General features: G+C 40.8%; 1 long non-coding RNA gene across 1 annotated transcript in view; it reads left to right on the top strand.

Moving 5' to 3' along the window:
* Positions 1-19242, top strand: part of LOC141763098 (uncharacterized) — a 45942-nt gene that overhangs the window by 11552 nt on the left and 15148 nt on the right. The gene's annotated exons all lie outside the window — the stretch shown is intronic.

Raw genomic sequence — 19242 nt, 5'->3', positions numbered from 1 at the left:
CACACACATATATATACACACACACACACACACACTCACGCACGCACACACACACTTGGCGGTTTTATCAGCCCATCGACTTCTAGTCAACCTGAGCTGCTTGAAGTCAGAGCTTAGTGGTGTCGCTGGTTGATTCCACACAGGCACACACACACACACACACACACACACACACACACATTGACTCTCACACACACATATACACACACACACACACACAGATCCCCAAGAGACCGAACTCGATCCCTGGCTCTACTGGCTTGTCAATCGCTTGTGGGGATTGGCTTACGGATAATTGACAGTTGTTGGAGCCGGTCCCAGTGGCAGGTAAAGAACGCTGGAAGAGCTCGACAGGTGAGAGCTTGAGTGGATGGATTTGTGTGGACAAGCGAGGCCGGGGTACAGTGTAGGGCCGCGTTATCTGATAACAATCAATCTTAGAGGTTAAGAGTGTTTTTGTGAACAAGCAGGAAGCGCTCTTTAATCTATGGTATGGTCATTTAGTTTTAAGAGCAGCTGAAGTGTTTACTAAAAACACTTTTTTTCCAAGAGCATCTAATCAGAAACAACCTGAGAGTTGGATGAAAAGACTGATACCTATATGAAGGTATAGCCAGAGACATTTAGCTTAGCATAAAGACTAGAATCAGGGGGAAACTGCTGGCCTGGTTCTGTCCAAAGGTGAAAAAAAATCTGCTGCTTTTCTCTGTTTGTTGTAGATTGATCGTCTTTGGGTTTTGGGTTTGGTCTGACAAAAGTGCGACGTTTTGAAGCTGTCACCTTGGGCTCGGGGAAACTGTGATGATTAATTGATAAACCCACAGTGGAGGCTTTCTTTGCTTTTGGATTACACTTGTCACACCAGCTTTCATTGGCAGCGTGGAGTATCGCAGATGTGACAGATAAATAGCTGTGCAGAAAACATTAATACGACATTTTGAGGCTGACAGAACTGGAAATGAATGCAGTTTATGGTTCTCTGATTTCTGTGCATAGAATTAATTATATCAGGCGTCAAATGTAAACTGTGTTTAGTAAAGAAATACTGTGTATCCGTATCACAACTCTGTATACAGCAAATTAAAGTACAGACAATTAAACGGCGTTATTACACCTTCCTGGCATCTCCAAACACAAGCCACCACTCGACAGATTTAAAACACTGACACTGAGATAAGTACCATCAAAACACGTCATACATAAAGATCTTTTTATTAACAGTACAAGTGTGGAGGCACTTCTCATTTGAACATAAAGTTACCTGAGTTTTGAATAAGTTGTATGCTATATAATTGGAAAAATACGTCTTTCAAGGCAGCCTGTTCCTTTTCAGAAATGTTCTTATTTTATTCTATAAACCTACAAACCTTTGAGATACCTCCCAGTGTGAATAATGCTAACCATTTAAAGTGGTAACCTGCAGTTCATCTTTATTGACCAGATTTTTTTTATGATGACGGTTTATAAGAAATGTGATGTAGAGTCTTTTATGCTTAGTTATGGAGGTCAGTGCAGAGCGTACAAATGTTAACTTTACCTCTTCAAAGCACTGCTTTTTATTTTCTTCCCATTTCTCTCAATTTGTACTGACCAACTCCCCTGCCGTCACCTTTGACCTCTGGCGGATGTTCTGTAGACAGATACAGGCCTTCCTTAAACAGAAGTACGACTTTCACAGACAAGGAATGCAGCAACTAAAACTTCCCCACCCACAAACCCAGTCGGATTCAGCCGAATGCAGTGGCCGATTGAACCACGGTGTAAGAGTAGTGTTTTTTTTTAGTCATGGCTTATTCGTGGTCTAAGTGATTGTTTGCTTGTATTTTGGGGCAGTACAACTTTAAATAGTTCAATTTGTTTTGGTAGTATTTTTATCCTCCTTGAAAAAAAAAGTATGATACTAAATGAAAAAGTGTGAGAAGACCTTGTACTTGTTTAAACTGGTAGATTTCATCTAGGTTATTTAGAAGAGTCAAGTTGCATCAGAGCTTTGTAGTAATTAGCCAAGATGAATCGTGTTTATTCAGTGGGATGGGAGTTTGGAAAAGGCCTAAAACTGATACCTGAACCCAGCCTGCACCTGCATCCTTAAAGCCCCCCCCCCAGCCAGTGTTACTTCCTGTTTTTTAGTTAACGTTCTTTCTCAAACAGAGAATGTGGGTGTCCAACCTATTTTCACTGGTCAAAATTGATGCTGACATAACTGACAGTTAATCAATACCACTATAGTGACATCGCTCGTAGTATATCTGGACAATTTTTCGCGCTCCATTTGCCAGAGTTCGCTCGCTCGCTCTGTTGTATGTTAGGAAGAGGTGCTATGGCGTCACCAAATGTGCATTTAAACGTGCAGAAATAAGTGACGACGATTAAGGTCAAATCAACACATTTTACAGAGTAAACACTGTTGAATGTTGAATTGTAGATGTCTTCTCCAGCACTGAACGGACACAGCTGAAGTTATTTTAACTGAGAGCTACAGCTAAACATGTCAGTACACATGTCTCCTCCTGGAAGACTTTTTGTTATTGATTGCTAGAAAGCACTGCAAGACCCTCACCAATTTTCTTTCTTTTTCTGTCTCTCCCCCCTCCCTCCTACTCTATTGCTCAGCTATCTTCAAAGCAGCAGCATACATTAGTGTCAGTGTGTGAATGTTCCCAACAGCGTCTGGAAGACACACTCGAGGTGTGTGTGTGTGCGAGTGATGCAGCGCAGAGACATTTTCTTAAGAGCGTCGGTACACAAATTATCTAATTCCAGATACAGAACTGGAAATTGTGTTCATCACCAAATCAGTACTAAGTGTTGTCTTGTTTTTGTTTCTCGACAGAAGAAGACACAATATTTGATTTGTCACGATATTCCGTAATTAAGCAATTAACACGCAGACAATATGTGTGCTTATTTAAGCGTACAGTTTCTCATTAGTTACATGGCTGAATCACAGAAAACGATGGAGGAAACGCCTCATGAAACACATTATTATCTTGTCATCTTGTCCATTATTTTCTTATATTGGAACACCTTGTTGTGCATTATCGCTTACTTGACTATGAAGTGCTTATTCAATAGACTACATCTAATGTTTTGGTTTATCTGTGGTGGGCAGATTGTTTTAGTGCAAAAGAAAATGCTCCCTCAAGTCAGCTGGTTAGAGCAAACAGGTGCAGGTATTTATTGCAGTTAGGGCAAACCTGAAAACCTCAATGTGATTACAGTAAGCAGCGCTTTATGCAGTTCCTATCATGCCTAACACACTGGCGCCATGCCCACGTCATGGCTTCCAGCGATGTCTGCTCACATCGTGGAATTCATGTGTGTATCTCAACGAGAACGGACAGTAAATTCCAGAGCAGTGGGTCTTAAAGTGAGGCTTAGGTATTGAATAATCGGGTTGAATGGTTTTGATTTTTGGTTGTGCCAGGTGCCAGACCAGTTCATGTCCAGAGCAAAGAACTCAGCTCAGGATCCAGAGATGGGAAAGGCAGGAAGAGAGTCAGAGAGAGTGCTAAAATAGGGAAGGACATGGATATAAGTTGATGCTCAAAAACAATAGACCATAAAGTAAAAATAAACTACAGAGCAAGTAGTCGTCTGAGCTACCTTGCTTCGCCTGCTGCCACGCGGACGAGGCTAAGCAGTGGAAAATGGATGGATAGAATTATTACAAAAGAAAACGCTGTTCAAAGAATTAAAGGTTAGATGTGGAATCTATTTTCATTCTCTCCATATACAGTCCTCGGTATACAGGGAAACCAAAGTGCGTTCCTTCAGTGCTACAATGAAGTACAGTAAAGTGCAAGTAATCGTTGATACTATTTCCGTGCCGTTGATGTGTGTGTGTGGAGTCAGCCAGTGTAGCCAGAAAATGGCTCTAATGAGCATGTGCTGGTAGCCCATAAATGCGGAAATCTTTCGACGTATGTGCCAGTCTTCTCAATCCATCTGTGGAACAAACAATCCTCCAATGTTGGCAAGCTTTAGCCTTAGCTGTCATTATCTTTACTTTGTGTCAATTACCGCTGATCTACCGTGCGCACGAATCCCTTCTCTTCCAGTTTATGACTTTAAGAACATCACTATTTTTGTGGACATATTCTGTATGTTCTCTTCGGCCCAGATTTCAAGCAAACATCGGACTTCTGCAGAAGTCCAGGTCAGTCCCCTCCCACTCATGTTAACCTGTCGTTTACCTGTGTCCGTCTCAACGAATGCCCACACAGGCAGCCTGCGTTTTGGTTCACTTGACTCGCTGAGACTACCTCTCGCAAGCGGTTGTTTTGGTCCGCACCAGAGTACGATTACTGCGTTCACAACTGCCCAAACAAACCGCACCAGAGTTTGACGTAAACGGACTAAATGTTGGCTTGTGAAAGTGCCCTTAGTTACACTGTTAAAACCTAAGGTACAGTACATAATATTAATATTGCACGCTGATGATGGCTTATAGCTGAAACACGTTCGTTTGAGTGCCGGTGATTTGTTTCTTCTGTTCTTAATTAGAAAAAGAGTTTCATTCTAATGAAACTGTGAGTTGAGTTTAAAGAACAGCTGGAGAAGTGTTGAGGTGCTCAGTGGTGGAAGAGCCGCAGGTTGGAGTGCACCAAAGTGATGCCTTGCTCATTACAGGCATTGATCATAACCTGGTCAGCAGCAGAGCCCGCTGCCACCTGATACTGTTAAAGATTTGGAGCTGGCTCGCTGCTGTTTTCTACAGTACATAATATGCCATGGAGGTGCCAGCTCAAAGCTTGCTTAAAAAACTCCTAATGTTTGTTATAATACAGAACTAGCAAATCAGACCGATTTTGTAGAAGTTACACAAAGGTTCTTTGTTGCTGTACAGTGGACGCTATAGTAAAGAAGGATTCTGTGAGCCTAAAGAAACATTTTCTGTCACTATATAGAACCATGGCAGTCTGTCTTTTTCCCTGAACGTTAACCTTCTTTATTCATCTTCCCCTAATCTTCCCCCTCTCCCTCTCGTTGTCCTCATCCCTGCGTCTCACCCCCCCCCACCTCTCTCTTCTCCTCCTTCAGTGACAGTAAACAGCCCTCCTGCTGCGTGTCTCCTATTACAGCCTCCATCCTGATTCCCCTCTTTCTTCCGTCCTTTCTCCTCTTTTTTTTTTTATCCCCTTTTCTCTCTAACCATCAGTCGCTCAGCCTAAAAGCTAAAGGCCCTCTCCAGACACGGGCTAAAAAAGAGACAAGAGGTCCAGAACAATCAAAGGCCCTAAAGAAGGAAAAGTGACGGCGGGGTCAGGATGATGAAGGGGGCGACAACAGCAGCGATGAGGATGAGGATGACAATAAAGGTGCTAGTGATCACGACGATGGCAGAGGTGATAACGGCAGAAAGAAACCTCTGATGACGATGTTTAACATGACAAATGCAGCAATAATATAAAGATTAGTGACGGAGGTTTAGCGATCCAGTTGCTCTGATGATGACTTTTGTCTCGGACCAAAAGATAGGAAAAGTTTCTGACGAATATTTCCTAAAAAATTTCACATTCTTAACGTAATCAAGCACTTACTGCATGTTTCTCATTTAAAAAAAGAAACCGAATATCTATAACCGCTTATCCTCACCTCAACTAGCTAAAGAAAATGGCAAACAAGGCTACTTTGCAAAACCCGGCAACATTGCATCCTCACCAAATAGTCCTTCTGGGTTTAGCCTACCTAAAACTTAAAACCCACAAGCCACTTTTAATTTGTGGGGAGATGTAAAATATAAAAATTGTCATGTGGACACATCTGCCTCTCTGGCAAACATATAAACCGATACCCCGCTCGTCTATGCAGTTTAGTTTGGTCGCTATATGCCATCCTCACCTGGCCTGGCTGTAACATTTAGATTAGGTGGCTGTAATTGGTACTGCCTCTGAATTTATTACGGTCCTTTACGGAGTCAGTACATCATTCTTCATGACATCTGAATCGGCCGTCTGTATAACTGCTCACCTCGGATTATGGCGCCATGATTTCCATGTCAAATTCTGTGTATTAGAAAATGATTGATGGCTGACGCTCCCTGTTAATTTGCGCTGACTGGGGTTTATACTGGTATTGAAACTGGATTTTTGGCAAAGGAAGAACAGCTTTCCATTGAGCTGCAGTCTGCACAAACCAACACAGAGATAACCTGACCTGGATGAACCTCTCATGCTTTTTCTACTGCAGTAGTTTGCTGGACTCAACTGTACTCTAACAGCACAGGATGTTTCTCAGCTATAGGGCTGTCCATCGATTAAAATATTTAATCCTGATTAATCGCACGATTGTCCATGATTAATCGTGATTAATCGCATATTTTATATCTGTTCAAAATGTACCTTAAAGGGAGATTTGTCAAGTATTTAATGCTCTTATCAACATGGGAGTGGACAAATATGCTGCTTTATGCAAATGTTTGTATATATGTAATATTGGAAATCAGTTAACAACACAAAACAATGACAAATATTATCCAGAAACCCTCACAGGTACTGCATTTAGCATAAAAATATGCTCAAATCATAACATGGCAAACTGCAGCCCAACAGGCAACAACAGCTGTCAGTGTGTCAGTGTGCTGACTTGACTATGACTTGCCCCAAACTGCATGTGATTATCATAAAGTGGGCATGTCTGTAAAGGGGAGACTCGTGGGTACCCATAGAACCCATTTACATTCACATATCTTGACGTCAGAGGTCAAGGGACCCCTTTGAAAATGGCCATGCCAGTTTTATCTCGCCAAAGTTTAGCGCAAGTTTGGAGCGTTATTTAACCTCCTTCCTCACAAGCTAGTATGACATGGTGACAGCCCTATTCTCAGCCTCTGTTTTCTCTTGGTTTTCCACCTGCGACGACGATCAGTATGATGTTGATTAACTATTGATCGCAAAAAAGACGATGGCAATATTTGATGTTTTTACTGTAACTGTAACACTTGTTGCTGTGGTTCTGTCGTTTTTGTTCCAAAGCGTGGCTTCACACAGTTCGGTTTTCATTTGAAATGCATTAGTTATTTGATTTCAACTACTTCGATGAATTTCCCCCATACCAGGCATGCATGTGTGTGCACACTATCAAAGTGTGTCCAGTAGAAATGTAAAATGTGTGACATTGCTCTTCAGTTAGGAAAAAAGTCGGGACTCTGAAAAATGACTCTTAATTCTCCTCATCTCCCACTCTGTGGGGCTGGGAGACGTCCTGCAGGGCTTATGTACACGTGCACACACACACATATAACACACATGTAACACACCAGGTCAAAGCCCCAACGCTTCTGTGGCAACTTGGAAGGCCAGAATAATGACTTCCATAATGTGTCCCTACAGCAAAGCAGAGAGAGAGAGTTAGTGTGGAAGAAAGTGAGGGAGAAGAGAGAGAGCACTTTCCTCTGCTTAGCTGTAGGAGTCCTATTGTCACTCGCCCTGCGGGAGCTTTTAGTCCTCGGCTCCAACTTATCGGCTGTCCAACCATGTGGGGTGGGTGGCTGAGAGGGCGCGGGAGCGGGGGGGCAATTGATACAGTAAAATGCCCTGGCCGTGGAAGGCTCTGAGGCGTTTTTTTCTGTGGGAAGGGAGCTTTGTGTGCGCTGAGAGGTCAAAGCTACAGTCGATCGGCCTCCCTCCCTCTTTCTCCCTTTCTTTTCATCGCTTTTTTCTCTCTCTCCCATCGGCGCGATTGATCTATTTTTCAGCTCTCTAGCTGTCGTGTGTTTACTGCAGTTTTTTAAAAATCTGTTTATTAGATTTTTAAATTTTTTAACATAACACAAACATTTATGCATCATGTATCATGTATCCCCCCCCCGTCCCCAAAGCAAGAGTAAACAGAAATAAAAATACAAAATAGGTAATGAGAAAGTTCAAAATACAAAAACAAAGATATAGCTGCATGCAGCAATAGAGTCCATGTGCGCCACATGTTACACAGATGGCATATGGCACAATCGGATCAAAGACTAAATTGCCATTGTGTTAAAATGAGGTAAGATGATGTGCAGTATTTCAACGCCATCGGCCAAAAGTTGAATTTGATAGCAAGAAAGTCTGTTGTGCCGCTGAAGAGACCTGAACCTGAACCCTGTCACGTGGTACTGGGTTCCAATAGAAGGCAGGTGCTCTTGTCGTTGAGCCGCATGAACATCCGGTTTTGGCAAAATAAGGACTTCAACCCTATGTAAAGCATGTGATCTTCCACAGCGGTTACATGCATCACTTGTGCAAGGAAATATCCTTGCTAGTCTAGCATTAGTATAATGAATGCGATTTAAATACAATTTGACATTGTATAAGCCTGTGTCTGGCACATATTGAGGAGATGTGAACTAGCGGGACTCCCTAAAAACTTGACGCTTGGTAATGTTAAAGGGATAGTTGGGGTGTTTTTGAAGTGGGGTTGTATGAGGTACTTATCCATAGTCAGTGTATTACTTACAGTAGATGGCGGTCAGCACGCCCCCAGTTTAGAGAAACAGACGGGCGTTACGGAAGCAAAGCAATGTACTGCTGTGGACGGGGGAAGCAGCAAAATGTATTTTAGCCTCCTTAAAGAAAGGCTCACCTAAAAAAATCAATATCAGTTTAAGTGTACGCTATATTTAGAATATTTTCGGAGGTCTACCGTGCCATCAGACAGCCCTTTCCGACAGCGAACTGAAGCCGTTGTATCCATCTACGCTCTCGCCAAAGCCACCAGACTCCATTGAAAAAAACAGTCGTTTTACCGCTTAGATCGTGGGGGTTAGTTTGTGCTATTGTGACTTTAGTGAATCTGAACTAACCAAAGTCGTACAATAACACAAACAAACTATCCGATCAAGGCAGCGGTAGACCAGCGACCTCTCACTGTAATTATATAAAAAGAATAAAATGTGAAAGTTCAGTGTCCTCACTCAGCCATGTCAAAACCGGAAGCCCTGTTTACTGCGGTTTAATATCATAGGCACCTGCCAATTGAGCATTATGTTGGAGAGAGACAAACACAAGCCTCTTTAAGCCACTGAAAATGAAATTCTAGGAATCATTTGCTGTTTTTTTATGCCTTGAATATAATGCGGAGGGAGATGGAGGATGTTTTCAAATGAGGCTTTTCAGTGCAAGGCCAACAGACAGCTGCAATGCATCTTCATTTATGTGTGTGTGCGGTACCTGTATTAATCACGGCGTGGGAACATAAATATGCTACTGAAGATATACATTTTTATTATATATATATACTGTATATTTAAAAAAGGCTCAGTAATTTCCTAAAACAGCTGTAATTTTTAGCTAATGTTACTGAAACAGGAATAAATAGTACATATATTGGGGTCTATTTTCAGCAGCGATTTAACTCATTTAGTGCTGTAGCGGCTCGTATTTAGCAGGACAGTGTGTGGGAGGGACTGACTCATGCTGGCATGGAGTGAATCAGCAAATCTTTTCTATTGCGACTTTTTAGGGTTTGGTATACAGGCCACAGCCTCGCCCCACGGTCCGACATCGACACAAAGTCTTCTCCTGCGCACTTGACTTTCATGTTTATATCCAAACTAACCTCCAGCGATCCAAATGGAAGCATAAACAATATTAAACACTCGAGTGCCGTGTAACAAAGTTTAAATTGATACATCTTTGGAAATTAATGTAAGTCGATGCAAAAAGTTTAGGAGCTAAAGTGTGTGTGTGCATCCTGTCTGCATGCCTCTTTGTGCTCTATGCATACACTGTATGCTGAGAAGCTGTGCGTACACACACACATTAATATACATTACATATACGTGTGTGTGCACGCTTGATTAGATGATTATTTCTAGACGAGATAAGTGGCTGAAATAGAGACTCTGTTGACTGTTGTTCAGGTAATCAACACACACACAAAGTCGTGCCACGCCATGCCAGATTGCATTACCTGTCCCTTTTCATAGACGCATAATGAGATCATGGAAACCCTAAACGGACGGATGGAGGGAGAAAGAAAGACAGAGGGACATAGAGAGAGAGAGAGAGAGAGAGAGAGGAGAAATAAGAGAACAATTATGAAAAGTTTTAGAAACTTTTATATTCCTGAATGAAGAAGAAAAAAATAGAAATAATTACTATTTCTGTCACTTTCAAGCCAAACAAAGATTTAAAACATCTATAAAAAATGTGTCATTAATTATGTCCTCATTTCTTCATAATATTTCTATTTTAGCATCATCAGATAGAGAGAAAGTGAGTGATCGGTAAACAGATAAAGCGATAAACAGAGAGGGAAATCTGGCTGCCTGTCAGCTCGGTTCACTGTGTCAATTTGTCCAAACAGAGGAGGCTCAGGTTGCAGTGGAGGGCCAGGTAACATGAGATCTAACAGACCACACCTATGCAACAGGTATTAGCCTGATCCCCCTGCTTCACATGCGCTCTCTTGCAAACACACTGATGTATGGACAGTGGCTGTTTTTTGTTTTTTTAAATGAAGCAGATAACTGTTGTGTGCGTAGGGCTGCGACTAAAAATTATTTTCATTGCTGATTAATACGTTGATTATTTTCTCGATTAGTTGTTTGGCCTATAAAATGTCAGATATGGTGGTTAAAAAAGATCAGTGTTTCCAGAAGCCCAAGATGACGTCCTCAAATGTCTTGTTTTGTCCAAAACTCAAAGATATTCAGTTTACTGTCATAGAGGAGTAAAGAAACCAGAAAATATTCACATTTAAGAAGCTGGAATCTGAGAATTTTGACTTTTACTCAAACATATTTAATCAATTACCACAACAGTTGTCGATTGATTTAATAGTTGACAACTAATCGATTAATTGTTGCAGCTCTAGTTCTGTGTTCATTTAAACTGAGTAAATACAGTTGGTATTAGCTGAAAGTAGAACAAGTTTATCCAGTGCTGAGCTCTTCTATTTATTATGTTTATTATAAGTAATGATAATCATAATAATAAACCATATCATCATATTTCAAAGGTCTATTGAAGTTCACGCGTCCATTGGATGCATAGCGATGGTTAAATCATTTTTGTTTTGTGTCTGCCCTGCAGCATTGTGTGTTTTTTACAGACATATTCTACCTATTTTTGGCATTTCAAAGATGTAAATGCAAACCAGGCCCTACCTTAAAAAGTGTGCAGTGTATTTTATAGGTCGACCGATTGTGTATTTTTAAAGGCCGATATAATAATGATAGTTTGGAGCAGGAAAAAGCCGATATAGCCGATTAATTGGCCGATATCTTCTTTACTTCTGCAGCAACCTAGTCGGCTACTTTTGCATACGCCGTTTTTAATAGTCACTCTGAATTTAATAATTTGTAAGAGAACATCCTGAAGTGTGATTTGATGGATTACATTGTTGGAAAATGTTCTATTTATTTGCAATGGGCGATGCGCTGTACAATACGACCGGCCAGGATTACTTCTGTCTCGTACATTGTTAAATGCCAATAATGTTGGCGTATATTCCCGGGGTTAGGAGGATCCTAAAGTGTGTGATTTCATTTCATGAAAGGATGGTTACGTGGCTGGATTATTTGGAAGAGAGAACGCCAAATTGGTACAGTAAGCACGTTAAAGTAACAGTGAATGATTTATTTTCCTCCCCGTCTGCCTGTCTTGTATCGTGGACAAAGAGCTGATAGTGTTATATATTGGAGAGGTGATTTTTTACCTTTTCTACCTTGACTTTGTGTATGAAGCCTCCATGCAAAACGGTGATGTACGTCCCTGTGTTACTGTGCAGCTGTCGGCCGTTATCAGAGCCCCGTTCTGCTGATAATGATAGTTTGTAAAACGTCCTATCGGCGCAGATTAATCGGTCTACTTCTAGTGCATTTCATTTGTTGGAAGAAGTAGTTAGCACAAGCAGCGATAGTTATCACGGCCTCCACAAAGACGTCCCAGCGCCGCCCACACCGTGTGATTGACAGGTGATCTCTAGGAAGTGCAGTGCAGGAACATGACAGCAGAAAATAACCCAGGATCTTGAAGATTAGCAGTTTGATCTGCCCGCGTGTCTTTAATCTCCAGCATCGTGTGAACTAGGATGCCAAACCTGCCAGACTGCAAACATCACAGCAGAGGAGACAAGGTGGCTTCCTGGACACATTTGTACAGCTGCCTCCACGCTTCATTATGCAGCTTATTCTCAGCATATTGCCCTCGGTTAACATGCTGATGCAACAGTCGGCAAGCTCACTCCTTTACTCCCCTCCTCTTCCTTCTTTCTTCCTACTCTTTCCTCTCCTCCTCCTTCATTCCCTCCTTATTTTTCCTCCCCTCCTTCATCCTCCCTTCTCCCCTTCCTCCGTCTCTCCTCTCTCTACCACACTGTTCGTTTCTTTCTTGTGCCATTTTTACCTTTCATCACTTTTCTCCTTCATCCTTCCTTTTTTCCTCTTTATTTTCAAATCCTTCTCTCTTCCTTTCTTCCCTGCAAATCAATTCCTTGCTCTTCTTTTCTATTATTCAGTCCTCTTTCTTTTTGAATTTTTTTCCCGTCTTTTCCTGTTGTCTTCTTTCCTTCCTCTACTCTACTTTGCCTCGTCTTTTCTTCTCTTTTTTTCTTCCTTCCTTTCTTCATTTAGTTCTCTCTTTTCTACTCTTCTTTTCATTTTTCTTTTTATCAATCTTTCCATCCTCGTCTCTTTCCTGCTTCCTTCCTTCATTTCTTTCTTTCTTTTCTTTATTTTGTTTTCCTGTCTTTCCTCCTTTCTATCCTCTTTCTTCCTTCCTTCCTTCAGTAATTCCTTGCTTTCTTTTTTCCAGTCTTTCCATCATTTCTTTTACCTCAGTCTTCCCACCATCCTTTCCTCTTTCTTGCTTCCTTCCTACATTTATTTTTCTTTTCTTCCAGTTTTTCCTTCATTTCTTTTTCATCAGTCTTTCCTTCTTCCTTTCCTCTTTCTTGTCTTCCTTCCTTCAATTCTTTCTTTCTTTTCTTCCAGTCTTTCCTTAATTTTGTTTTCCTCAGTCTTCCTCTTTCTTGCTTCCTTTCTTCAATGATTGCTTGCTTTCTTTTCTAACAGTCTTTCCTTCATTTCTTTTTCATCACTCTTTCTTCCTTCCTTCATTGATTCCTTTCTTTTTTCCAGTCTTTCCCTCATTTCTTTTTCATCACTCTTTCCTCCCTCCCTCTCTCTTTCTTGCCTCCTTCCTTTAATTCTTCCTCTCTATCTCTCTCTTTCTCTCCGTACTTTTTCTTTCTGTTATGGAATGTGTGATGAGCCTCCAGCTAATCCCATCCCTAAAGCACCTTAGCAACGCTCGCTAAGGGAATTTGGAGGGAGCTACAAAAAAAAAAAAAAAATCATATACACACACACATATATCCACATGCACAAAGCCCAGCGAACAGCCCCCTATTGGCAGCAAGTGGATTCAGGGATGCACTAATACATCTTCAAATGTGCTTTTTAAAGCGTTTGGAAAGGCTCTGTCGTCGGGCGATAACTCCCCACCGGTTAAAGGATGGATGCTCCCGTTGTGTTGCAGCACCGCTCTACCCTCCCTCTGTTTTTTCTCATCCTTCCACATCCCTCGCCATCGCTCCCTCCTTTCCTTTCTCTCCTCTCCACCGACCAGGTTGTCTACTTTAAATAAAAAAACAAGAAAAGTTTGTGTCTATACAACGGCTGCATTGTGTAAAGTTTCCTCCGGAGGATGTTTGACATGAGTGTAAAGCCTCATCTGACACTTCTGCTCTGTGGCTCAGAGGGTGTTTTCCTTATTCAATTTACACTGGCTTTTAAATAGTCCTTTTTATAACACACAGCTGATCATAACTGATCAAATCCTCAGAGGGTTCCAGCAATATTGGCTTAGAAAACTGATCATAACATTTCCATTTAAAAAACGTTTTATGAATCACCACCGATGTTGTGGTTTGTTTAGAGTCTGCTGTAGACATGCATGCAGTTCTCTTTATACCTGTCTGCATTGGTAGATGTGCTCACATGTACTTCACGGGTAGATGACGAATGTGCGTCACTCAGACCCTCGCAGCTGTGTGGACAGGAAACTATAATTTGAGTTGAAGAGTGAAGTGAAAGAAGAAAAAAAAATTAACTCTGATTGAAAGAGACATTATGCATTTAAGTGAGTATTCAGCTTTTCTAATTGAATTTATTATTCAAATAATTTGATTTAATTTGAAAAAATGGATGTGGATACATTTAGAAAGTTCCCTCAACACACGTATGGGTTGAGGCCAGAGGTTAGACGAGGTTCACGCATTACACAAGCAAGTCTTTTATTCATTTTCTTTTCTTCTTCGCTGTTCTTGTTCAGCGCCACGAGGCACAGGAGCACATCCCAGCATGCACTGCACAAAACACAGTTATTACCTTTTATGATTTATGCTTTTACCTTCTGAATTTAGTGTTATGTACTTTCAACTTCCAGCAAAGAAACCAGGTTAAGAAAGTAAAAAATATGTTGCATTCAAATTTGGGCTAATCACAGTAAACAGATTAAGCTATATAGGTGATAAGATTAGTGTGTGTGTGCTCATATTTTGAGGCTATAATGAGAATCTGTAAATACCCTCAGACTGAATCCCTCTCCATGTTTAATCTGAGTCCACAACTACTGGCTGCCAACACAGATCATCCTCCTGTACTCTCACACACACACACACACACACACACACACACACACACACACACACAGATATCATTATTCAATATGCAACATCCGCAAATGACACGGAAACAGGAAATATATAGATGAAACCACATATTCCGACGGATCATTCACACACACACACACACACACACACACACACTAGCAGGCCTGTGGAAGTGGATCAGGGGAGGTGGGTGTGTGTAGGAATCTTCAGCCAGGCTATCGCTAACAAGCATGCTCCTCTCTCTCTCCTTTATACAGCAAATCCCTCTACTCCACGCCGGAGATTAGCATATTGTTTAACACACACACACACACACACACACACACATACACACGCTCTACTGTATGAACACTTAAAGCTACCATGGCCCAATTGAAAAGCTGGAATGGTCACTGGTGGGAAATATTTGCTCAGAAAATGCTGAATTCAAATGTTGAACTCACCTGCGTTCGATCTTCTCCCCTGTATTCTTTTTTGGTAAACTCTCAGGCTTCCGTTATACTTTACGCAAGGACGGCCGCACGGACACGAGCTGACGTGGAATCGTGACGAGGAAGCGTTTGAATCTTTTATACTCTGCGCGGGTTTTCTCCTTGCGTCAAACAGACCTTCTTATAGCTCTTTTCCATTTTGTCCGACCATGTCCGACTGTGTAGTTAGAAAAATGTGGATGTTCGCGGACAGGCGAAAACACGCAGCACAGAACCCCTGCGAAGTGACGTCACTTTGTGTGGACACTCGCGGATAAGCTTTACCTTTAAGCTTCCTTTTTTCCCCGTTTAAGTTTTTCCTTATCTGAATCGAGGGTTTACCTTAACTCAAGCAATGGTATGTGTGTTACTTGCGTTACGTATGTTAAGTTACATTACGTATGTTACATTACGTGAGTTAACTTTTACATGGCACACGAATAACGATGTCCTGGGTGAAAGTCCTGTGTTTGTTTGACCCATCCATGCCTCCTGACCTCCTCCCTACGCAAACTTTATTGCTCTTTTTACACCTGACTACCTTGTTTGCTCCCGTCATAATTACTATGGCCACGAGAGGTCGTCTTCTTGTATTCGTATCGGTGATCAATCATGTGAATAGATGATATCGTCCTTTTGAACCTACCAGTAGGTGTAGCAGGCCCCTTTTATCCCATATCTATGGGGCTGAAAACCAATGACAACGGCCATTCAGTCTTCTGACAGCATTCAAAGTGGGCAACAATTTTCAGTCTTTAAATTTAAAACATAATTCAAAGGCACTGAATTTTAGCTTTTTGGAGTTTCATCCCAGAATATGTCTGCATTGGCTGTAAAAACTGTAAAAACACACACACAGGTCTCCCCATGTCAAACATCACTAAATAATTACGGCACCATTGCTAATGATTGGCACTAATTGACCAGTGTTTTTGGCGGCCAGACTGGTGGGAGGTTGGAGAGACGTGAACCAGATCTCACCTGCAATCTGCAAATGACAGAGTTCCCCTCCGCAGAGGTGAAGGGGAGAAAGCGGTTCATTGGCCTCTGGGCTGGCAGGAGACCTTTTAACTCCAGTGATTGCCTGAGCTGCAGTTGTAATCATGTTAGTGTTTCTTGTTCTCCTCCATTCCTTCCTCTCCTCTCTCCCCCTCTTTCCTTTCTTTCTTCTCCAAAGTGCCTTAACCCTCCAGGAAAAGTACCGTGGTGTTTGAGGTAATTGGCTGTAGGAGACCTCACTTTTGCTTATGCATTTATAATTGGTTTAAAAGTAGAAACACTGAAGCTTTTTTCTTTTGTCCAATGTCGGCTTCTCTTGCTGGTACTCGCAGCTACTTTTATGACGTGAAGCATAAACGTTGACATTTCATTTGGAAGAAGACATTAATAAGTTTAAAATGATATACAATACTCCAGGTTTTCACCATAGTGTTCTTCCTGTCAGTTAGACCAGCAGGTGATGAGAAAGCACTCTAATGGACTGGATTTTAGGACTTCCTTATTCCTTGGAAATCCTGAGCATTTTGAAAATGAGGGTTAATGATTATAAAATTATGATTCTTGAAACATGGTTTAGAAGTAGTAGTGAATGGCATTCTGTGAGGAACATGAAGTAGTAGAATTATTACTTTCTGGCATAATTTCAGCACCTGGACAGCTCCAATGAACAACATTTACTGTATGTTGTTCACCAATATTCATTTTAAAGATGTATGATTTTTAAAAATATATAATTTCCTCCTGCATCAATGACATACGAGAGTAGTAGAGCAGTGCTAAGAAAATCTAGTCTTGTATTCACTGTTTTTCCAGTGGAAACAACTTGAGCTGGCGACACCGTCGGCACTAATGAGAAGCAGTTGAATAAAGCTGCTCTATTTGATATCCAGAGCATTAATATAGCAGCAACAACAACTATTGTCTATATAAAGGAGTAATGTGTATCTGACTAGAGAATGAATTCTCTCTCCCTCTGTGTGTGTTGTAATCAGAACTTCTCCGCACTTTGTTGACGTAGCCGGGCTGGCCGCATGTGCTTTTAGTGCATGTTAGTACATGTGGAGGTCTGTAAAGAGGTCAAAGAAAAATTATACATTTTATTTTTTATTTTTTTTAAATCAGTGATGACATGTAGTGATAATCCTAAATGTATCAAAAGAAAAAAGTATTCCTTATGTTAGATTAGTTTATTGGATTAAATACTAATGCATCTATGTGTGAATGTAATACTCCAGAGATTTAGTATTGCACTTCCGGGACTTTCATGAGACGGACTAGAAAAACAATGATCAAAATAAGTAACAGAGGCCAGGATAACGAAGCAGCAAATTCACATAAAGCAAAGTACAAGTACCTCAAAATTATGCTTAAGTACAGTACTTAAGTAAATGTATTTAGTTATTTCCCACCACTGCAGCCCATACTGTATGTATAGTTTTGTATGAAACCTATAGAGCTGGGCAATATGATGATATATATCGTCAAAACTATATAAAAATACCCATTGTATATATTTGACTATATTGTTTCTATGGTGATATAGGCTAGGCCTATATTTATTTCTGATTTCACTTATTTTTATTTTGCACTCAAGCTCTTAACATCAGAAAATACTTTTCATTTGTCAAGTATTTCACACAGGAGTCTGTAAAAATAAGCTTTACCATGTTGTTATTTCATATAGACTATTTATTTATTGAATTACCAGAAAACATGCTATATTGTGATATATATTCAGATATGAAATGACCTACAGTAATATTGTGATAGAATATTTTGGCCATATCACCCAGCCCTACTTAAATATTCCGCTGATCAGTGTAGTTTTAGTCAGCAACGCTTCAGAAAACAAAGCTTTAATCTCTGGATGTGATTACCAATCATCACCAACCCAAAGCGTAGAAAAAACAGCTTCCTGGTAAAACCCCTTATATGCAGCAAAATGGTGCAGACGAGCAAAACTTAAAGGGGGAAAATCTACATTCAACACGCAGCCAGTAAGAGCATAATGTGAAGTAAACTGCCTTGAAATGAAGCTCAAACTGTCTCCTCGTGGCTCCCAGCGGCCCTGTTACGTTACAGCGAGGAGTCCTTGCTACTGGTGGGCGGGGCTCCCCAGTGCCTGTCTGAGCAGACGGTGTGTGATGATTATAGGCCCCCGGGGAGATCCAGGGGGTACTCCCTAATTGATTGTCATGAAAGGCCCTAATTGAATTGAGCAGCATGGTGGAACAACACACCATGCTGTCCGTTTGATGCCTGATGTTTAAGGCAGTGGCCACGGTGTAAAGTCAACGTTGAGATTTATGTGGGAAAGGTTTTACGGTTTTACATCAACTAATAAGTAATCTTTGACCGGTTACCGCTTACAGACTGCAGGACATCAGATGAAATCCATCAGAAATGTATAGTGAGAACATCATTATGACAAATACTCCGCTGACACATGTTTGAGCAGTTAAACATTAGAATAGGTGAGGACATATTACGCTCATTTGTGCTGCAGCAGAGTAAAAATATGACACGATGCACCTTGCACTCTTTGCTGGGGAATGTCCCATCTGTTACACCTGAAGTAATGTGCTTATCTGTTCATAATGAACCTTATAAGACTGCACTTTATCAACAATCATTACACTTTATCTAATATGCACAACTAGGAATCTCGTCATTGTCTTTGTTTTTCATTGTGTACATCGTTGCACCGAAAGAATGCAATTTTCTTTACCCTCTATACTCAGTACTGTATATGAAAAGAATGATGATATATTTTACCTTGACCTTTGCCCTTGTTTACTCTAAATAAACGAGAACAACGAGGTAGAAAAAGTAGTCCTATACACATTATTCAAAGTAGTTTTCCAGTAAATGTTGCTCACTATTCACCTTCTGCAATGCAAGAAAACAAGAAGATCAAATTTGAAAGTTGACGCGAGTGTATAAAAAGCCTTTCTTCCTATTTATATTTCCTCTTGCACTTTATTCAGTTTTGAATCCTTCTATAATTTGTTCTGTGTAATTGTCCTTTATTAATTTATCAATATTCCTCAATGACTTTGTAACTCTAAGCCCGAGTAAGCTTTTAATATTTTTCCTCCTAATTCAGCTTTTAAAGTTTTTTGAAATTGAGATAGACAGACACAAACTCTTTGGAATGTTTTTCCCTTTTTTA

Source organism: Sebastes fasciatus, chromosome 24 (assembly GCF_043250625.1).
Source record: "Sebastes fasciatus isolate fSebFas1 chromosome 24, fSebFas1.pri, whole genome shotgun sequence".
Taxonomy (NCBI): domain Eukaryota; kingdom Metazoa; phylum Chordata; class Actinopteri; order Perciformes; family Sebastidae; genus Sebastes; species Sebastes fasciatus.
The sequence above is the reverse complement of the archived record's forward strand: the minus strand, read 5'-3'. Positions and strand labels throughout refer to the sequence as shown.